Source organism: Tachyglossus aculeatus, chromosome 1 (genome assembly GCF_015852505.1).
Source record: "Tachyglossus aculeatus isolate mTacAcu1 chromosome 1, mTacAcu1.pri, whole genome shotgun sequence".
NCBI classification, from domain to species: Eukaryota; Metazoa; Chordata; class Mammalia; order Monotremata; family Tachyglossidae; genus Tachyglossus; species Tachyglossus aculeatus.
In genome coordinates, this window is record NC_052066.1 from 100,390,533 (window position 1) to 100,398,549 (window position 8,017).

At 45.3% G+C, this 8,017-nt stretch overlaps 2 non-coding genes across 2 annotated transcripts; both read left to right on the top strand.

Moving 5' to 3' along the window:
• Positions 1-274: 274 nt before the first annotated feature.
• LOC119937491 lies at positions 275-412 on the top strand. Its single transcript, XR_005454128.1, has one exon. It is a non-coding gene; the product is annotated as a small nucleolar RNA SNORA7 (small nucleolar RNA).
• Positions 413-7,116: 6,704 nt separating this feature from the next.
• Positions 7,117-7,256, top strand: LOC119934567. The gene has a single exon (XR_005452965.1). It is a non-coding gene; the product is annotated as a small nucleolar RNA SNORA7 (small nucleolar RNA).
• The last annotated feature ends 761 nt before the right edge of the window (positions 7,257-8,017 follow it).

The following is an 8,017-nucleotide window of genomic DNA, read 5'->3' on the forward strand; positions in this document are numbered from 1 at the left end:
AAGAAGAGTAGATAACCCAGAGCAGAATTTTGTGGGGTTCCTGTTAAAATTTAGAGGAGAAAGAGGAACTAGTAAAGACTACTGCAAAGGAGGCATCTGAAAATTGGAATGAGAGACAAGAGAATACCATATTGGTGAAACTACATTTCTAGAAGAAGGAAATTGTCAGTAGTGTTAAAGGCAGCCAAGGAATCAAGGAGAATTAAGATAGAGTAGATATTAAATTGGGATAAAAGGAGGTCTCTGGAGATTTTGCTCAGTGTAATCTCAATAGCCCCTCTCAGAATCACAGCTGGAGAGTTGCCAGTACTCTACCAGTCTTGACTATAGGAGGAAGAGTCAAGCAGAGACCTGTCCATTCCATTCCTAGCTAGGGCAGTGACTAGTGAATGGAAGGGAATCTGCTACAAGTCAAAACTCACCTGTGTTGGACAGCAGCAGCAGCATTGGAGAATGTTGAGGGTGGAGTCTCAAGTTGACTGTGTGGAAAGAAGTAATGGTAAACCACTTCTGCATTTTTACCAAGAAAATTCTATGGACACACTACTAGAATGATTGCAGAGGGAGGTGGGGCATTCTGGGAGAGATGTGTCCATGGCATTACTATGGGTCAAAGACAACTTGACAGCATAAGACAAATCTCAACAGAGTGAAAGGAATGAACACCAGATAGGTGAAGGGAGAGAATATAATTGGTGGAGGAGAAGTGACAAAAGCAATGTGTACAACAATGAGAGGAGGTGCCAGATTTATAATGGCAATAGGGGAGGCAGGCAGTGTGGGCCAAAGAGGATTCAGTTGCAATAAAATCAATCTTCTGATTGGGAACTGGTGGGAGCAATTGCTTTTGAGCGGTCAAAGGGGAAGAAGTTTATGGCACAAAGAATGGGGTCAGATCGTATGAGCAAGCACAAAACCTCCTTTTGAGAGATTTCTGGGAAAAGAATGTGGAACTGGGTTCAGGAGAACATTGAGAGGAGACAAGGTAATGTCTAATGATCTCAAAAAGCAATTTCATGGAATTCAGGATGAACAGCTTTTCTGGTAAATATAAACAGTGGGTGCCACAACATAATCAACTACAGATGTCCATTATATTAATTAAGATCAGCCCTGGCTTACTGCAGCACACGGGAATAAGGCTAGTTATTAATGGTTTTGAGTAAACATAAGTGGTTGGCTGAAACACAGGCAGAAGGGCATGTGAAATATGCCCTGGAGTGAGTGGAACAATTATTAACATTACCCATAAGGCAGCAAAGTGGAGATGATTCATTACCCATGGAGAAAGAGAAAAGCTGACATTGAGCCCTCTAAGAAGCAGCTCAACTTAATGTAGAAAGAATTTCCTCATGAGCATTCACCTAGGGTTTAAGAATCACAACTTGTGAGTCGGAGGTTTCCAATTTAAAGTGAATATTATTGCTGGAAAAAAAATAAATCTGTTAATCTTCCTGCAGAAAAAGGCAAGTCAGCTCCTCGGAGCACATTAAAAGTAGTAAAAATGTATATTTTAACTAGATCCAAAGGAGAACTCTTCTCACCATCCTTTATACTGCTCTTATCCAGGCTTTTCTGGACACGTTGGATAACAAGAATGCTAGGGTTAGACAATGAAATCCACTTTGTGCCAGGGGACTCTAGGGGAGGTTGCTTACAGGATGTTTATTAATAATAATGATAACAATAATAATGGTATTTGTTAAGCACTATGTACTGGGCATGGTACTAAGCACTGGGGTAGATATAAGGTAATCAGGTAGACAGGGACTCACATAGGGTTCACAGTTTTAATCCCCATTTTATAGATGAGGCAGCTGAGGCCGAGAGATGTTAAGTAACTTGCCCATGGTCACACAGCTGACAGAACTGAGCCCAGGTCCTTCTAACTACCAGGCCTGGGCTTTATCCACTGGGCTAAGCTCCTTTTTAATGTGTAGTACCTCCAAAAGGGATGCCGAAGTGGAATTTAAAATATATAACACAGTATCAGAGATCCCTCAAAGGCAGTGACATTTTATCAGTGTTTGTGGGTGAGACTGATTGGATCCGTGGGCAACATCATGGGTATATAAGGATTGCTCTTTCATGCACAGGCTAATACAAATTAATCATTAATCCAAAGCATTTTACTGATTCTGAGGAGGGAGGAAATAATCACCTGCATATTTTCTTGGGTGTGTGCTTCTAGAGCAGTCATCATCAGAGAAGCAGCGTGGCTCAGTGGAAAAAGCGCTTGCTTTGGGGTCAGAGGTTATGGGTTCAAATCCCGGCTCCACCAATTGTCAGCTGTGTGACTTTAGGCAAGTCACTTAACTTCTCTGGGCCGCAGTTACCTCATCTTTAAAATGGGGATTAAGACTGTGAGCCCCCGTGGGACAACCTGATCACCTTGTAACCTCCCCAGTGTTTAGAACAGTGCTTTGCACATAGTAAACACTCAATAAATGCCATCATTATTATTATTATTATTGTTATTTTCATTCTGGACATCCTGCTAGAATAATGAATGTGATATTTATTAAGCACTTCATTCATTCATTCAATCATATTTATTGAGCGCTTACTGTGTGCAGAACACTGGACTAAGCACTTGGGAAGTACAATTTGGCAACGTATAGAGATGGTCCCTACCCAACAGTGGGCTCACAGTCTTGAAAGGGGAGACAGACAACAAAACAAAACATATTAACAGAATAAAATAGATAGAATTTTTGCAGGCTCCTCCTCCCCCTCCCATCCTCTTTCTGTAGGGGTTCCCCAAGGTTCAGTGCTTGGTCCCCTTCTGCTCTCAATCTACACGCACTCCCTTGGTGACCTCATTCGCTCCCACGGCTTCAACTATCATCTCTACGCTGATGACATCCAGATCTACATCTCTGCCCCTGCTCTCTTCCCCTCTCTCCAGGCTTGCATCTCCTCCTGCCTTCAGGGCATCTCCATCTGGATGTCTGCCTGCCACCTAAAGCTCAACATGTCAAAGACTGAACTCCTTGTCTTCCCTCCCAAACCTTGCCCTCTCCCTGACTTTCCCATCTCTGTTGACGGCACTACCATCCTTCCCGTCTCACAAGCCCGCAACCTTGGTGTCATCCTTGACTCCGCTCTCTCATTCACCCCTCACATCCAAGCCATCACCAAAACCTGCCTGTCTCAGCTCCGCAACATTGCCAAGATCCGCCCTTTCCTCTCCATCCATTCCGCTACCCTGCTCATTCAAGCTCTCATCCTATCCCGTCTGGACTACTGCATCAGCCTTCTCTCTGATCTCCCATCCTCGTGTCTCTCTCCACTTTAATCCATACTTCATGCTGCTGCCCGGATTATCTTTGTCCAGAAACGCTCTGGGCATATTACTCCCCTCCTCAAAAATCTCCAGTGGCTACCAATCAATCTGTGCATCAGGCAGAAACTCCTCACCCTGGGCTTCAAGGCTGTCCATCACCTCGCCCCCTCCTACCTCACCTCCCTTCTCTCCTTCTACAGCCCACCCCGCACCCTCCACTCCTCTGCTGCTAATCTCCTCACCGTACCTCGTTCTCGCCTGTCCCAACATTGACCCCCGGCCCACGTCATCCCCCGGGCCTGGAATGCCCTCCCTCTGCCCATTCACCAAGCTAGCTCTCTTCCTCCCTTCAAGACCCTACTGAGAGCTCACCTCCTCCAGGAGGCCTTCCCAGACTGAGACCCTTCCTTCCTCTCCCCCTCGTCCCCCTCTCCACCCCCCCATCTTACCTCCTTCCCTTCCCCACAGCACCTGTATATATGTATATATGTTTGTACATATTTATGACTCTATTTATTTATTTATTTTACTTGTGCATATCTATTCTATTTATTTTATTTTGTTAGTATGTTTGGTTTTGTTCTCTGTCTCCCCCTTTTAGACTGTGAGCCCACTGTTGGGTAGGGACTCTCTCTATCTCTCTATCTCTATCTATTTGTACTTCCCAAGCGCTTATTACAGTGCTCTGCACATAGTAAGTGCTCAATAAATACGATTGATGATGATGATGATAGAATAAATGCGTACAAGTAAAATAAATAAATAAATAGAGTAATAAATACATACAAACATATATACATACATACAGGTGCTGTGGGGAAGGGAAGGAGGTAAGGCGGGGGGGGATGGAGGGGGGGAGGGGGAAAGGAAAGAGTGGCTCAGTCTGGGAAGGCCTCCTGGAGGAGGTGAGCTCTCAGTAGGGCCTTGAAGGGAGGAAGTGAGCTAGCTTGGAGGATGAGCAGAGGGAGGGCATTCCAGGCCAGGGGGATGACGTGAGCCGGGGGTCGACGGCGGGACAGGAGAGAACGAGGCACAGTGAGGAGATTAGTGGCAGAGGAGCGGAGGGTGTGGGCTGGGCTGGAGAAGGACAGAAGGGAGGTGAGGTAGGAGGGGGCGAGGTGATGGACAGCCTTGAAGCCGAGGGTGAGGAGTTTCTGCACTTACTATGTGCCAGGCACTCTACTAGATTCTGGGTTGGATACAAGCAAATTGGGTTGGAAACAGTCCCTGCCCTACATGGGGATCACAGTGTTAATCCCCATTTTACAGATGAGGTAACTGAGGCACAGAGAAGTGAAGTGACTTGCCCAAGGCCCCAAAGCAGACAGGTTTGTGAGCTGGGATTAGAACCCATGACCTTCTGACTCCCAGACTCATGCTCTGTCCACTACGCCAGGCTACTTTGGTGATTCAAGCATTCTTGAGAGAAGCAGCATGGCTCAATGGAAAGAGCCCAGGCTTTGGAGTCAGGGGTCATGGGTTCAAATCCCGGCTCCGCCAACTGTCAGCTGTGTGACTTTGGGCAAGTCACTTAACTTCTCTGTGCCTCAGTTACCTCATCAGTAAAATGGGGATTATAACTGTGAGCCCCCCATGGGACAACCCGATCACCTTGCAACTTCCCCAGTGCTTAGAACAGTGCTTTGCACATAGTAAGCACTTAACAAATGCCATCATTATTATTATTATTAATAATGTAACCTCCCCAGCTCTTAGAACAGTGCTGTGCACATAGTAAGCACTTAACAAATGCCATCATTATCATTATTATGGAAGATGCTTTCAGTTTCTTGTGCAAGTGCCCCAGAACCTCAGAGCCTCAGAATCGTATTTTGACATCATCTTTCAGATTTCCTGTTGTAGCCCCTTGTTGGGTAGGCACTGTCTCTATATGTTGCTGATTTTTACTTCCCAAGCACTTAGTACAGTGCTCTGCACACAGTAAACGCTCAACAAATATGATTGAATAAATGAATGAATGAATATCCTTGGGCATGGCTGCATAGAACAGGTTGAATGGGAGAGACCCAATACACAGCTTGACATTGCTTCAGTGTTTCTTTGGAAAGTCTGTGACTTAGAGCCTTCCGATTCTTATCTGGCCAGGCATTTCATCATGGAGTAATCTTAGGAGCTTGGTAAACTTGTCAGGGAAGCCAAAGTTTTTCAGAAGTTGCTAAACCTCGATCCTACTAATAATGCTAAATTCATTCAATCGTATTTATTGAGTGCTTACTATGTGCAGAGCACTGTACCAAGTGCTAAATGCTTTTTAAAGATCTGCAAGTCTTCTACAGAGGTCTTGATGCTGTTTCCTGTCTCTCTCTGTTTCAAGCCTGCAGCCAAGATCAAGTCTGCCTTGCTCTGGTCTGTTTTTTGGGGTTTTTTTTAATGGTACTATTGAGTGCTTACTATATGCCAGGCTAGGGTAGATATTCATTCATTCAATCGTATTTATTGAGCACTTACTGTGTGCAGAGCACTTTACTAAGCTCTTGGGAAGTACAAGTTGACAACATATAGAGACAGTCCCTACCCAACAACGGGCTCATAGTCTAGAAGGGGGAGACAGACAACAAAACAAAACATATTAACAGAACAAAACAAATAGAATAGTAAATATGTATGAGTAAGATAATTAGAGTGATAAATCTGTACAAACATATATATAGGTGCTGTGGGGAGGGGAAGGAGGTAGGGCGGGGGGGATGAGGAGGGGGAGAGGAAGGAGGGTACTCAGTCTGAGAAGGCCTCCTGGAGGAGGGCTTTAAAGGGAGGAAGAGAGCTAGCTTGGAGGATGTGCGGAGGGAGGGCATTCCAGGCCAGGGGGAGGACGTGGGCTGGGGGTCGATGGTGGGACAGGCGAGAACGAGGCACAGTGAGGAGTGTAGCGGCAGAGGAGCAGAGGGTGAGGGCCTAGAAGGAAAGAAGGGAGGTGAGGTAGGAGGGGGCGAGGTGATGGAGAGCCTTGAAGCCGAGAGTGAGGAGTTGTTGCCTGATGTGTAGGTTGACTGGTAGCCACTGAAGATTTTTGAGGGAAGTAACAAGCCCAGAGCATTTCTGCACAAAGATGATCCGGGCAGTGGCGTGAAGTACAGACTGAAGTTGGGAGAGACAGGAGGATGGGAGATCACAGAGGAGGCTGATGCAGTAATCCAGTTGGGATAGGATGAGAGATTGAACCAGCAGGGTAGCGGTTTGGATGGAGAAGAAAGGGCAGATCTTGGTGATGTTGCGGAGGTGAGACTGGCAGGTTTTGGTGACAGATTGGATGTGAGTGGTGAACGAGAGAGCAGAGTTGAAGATGACACAAAGATTGCAGGCTTGTGAGACAGGAAGGATGGTAGTGCTGTCTACAGTGATGGGAAAGATATAAGGTAATCAGGCTGGACACAGTCCTTGTCCCACTTGGGGCTCACAATGTTAATCCCCATTTTACAGATGATGGACCTTAGACACCGAGAAATGAAGTGACTAGGCCAAGGTCATACGGAAGACAAGTGGCAGAGTGAGGATTAGTACCCAGGTCCTTCTGACTTCCAGGCTCAGGCTTTATTCCCAGGCCACACTGCTGCTCTGGTTTGAAGAAATGGTAGGCTTAATGAAATACTTTCATTCGTTCGTTCAATCGTATGTATTGAGCACTTACTGTATGCAGAGCACTGTTCTAAGAGCTTGGAAAGTACAATTCAGCAATAAAGAGAGGCAATCCCTGCCCACACCGGGCTTGCAGACTAGAAGTGGGGAGACAGACATTAAAACAAGTAAACAGTTATCAAAATAAATAAATAGAATTATAGATATACTACTTCATTAGTAGGTCCAAGAGACCCCTCCCTCAGGGTCGCACCTGGAGAGTTTCCAGTACTCTACCAGTCTTGACTACAGGAGGGACAGTCAAGCAGAAGCATACCCATTCCATTCCTAGGCTGGCCAGTGGCTAGTAAGTGGAAGGCAATCAGCTACAAGTCAAAATTCACCTGTCCTGGGCAGCAATGGCATGGGAGAGACTCGAGGTTGGAGATTCAAATTTACTGCATGGAAGGAGGCAATGGTAAGCCACTTCCATATTTTTACAATGAAAATTCTATGGATACAGTGCCAGAATGATGGCACATTCTTTGATTTGGCTATGACTTGGTTAGCCTTAGATCTCTTCAGCCTTGGCTCACTCAATAAGCTCTTCAAGTTTATTTGCATGGCATTTTACAACTTTCTAATAGCTAGCCCTTTGGTAAGCATTTATAAATTTATTTACACTCTCCTTAGTGGCTAATTGTATTGTATTCTCCAAGTGCTTAATACAGTGCTCTGAACACAGTAAACTCAATAAATATCATTTATTGATAAATCATTAACAGTGTAAAGTCCGTGTGGGCAGGGGACCTGTCACTATGTTTTTCTGGATTTCTCAAGTTCCTAATATCATAATAATAATAATAATAGTAATAGCATTTTTTAAGCACTTACTATGTGCAAAGCACTGTTCTAAGCGCTGGTGGAATACAAGATGATCAGGTTGTCCCACTTGGGGCTCACAATTTTAATCCCTATTTTACAGATGAGGTAACTGAGGCACAGAGAAGCTAAGTGACTTGCCCAAAGTCACACAGCTGACAAGTGGCAAAGTCAGGATTAGAAGCCACGACCTCTGACTCCCAAGCCCAGGCTCTTGCCACACTGAGCCACACTGCTTCTCTTCTCTACCATGCACTGCATCCAGTGGACACA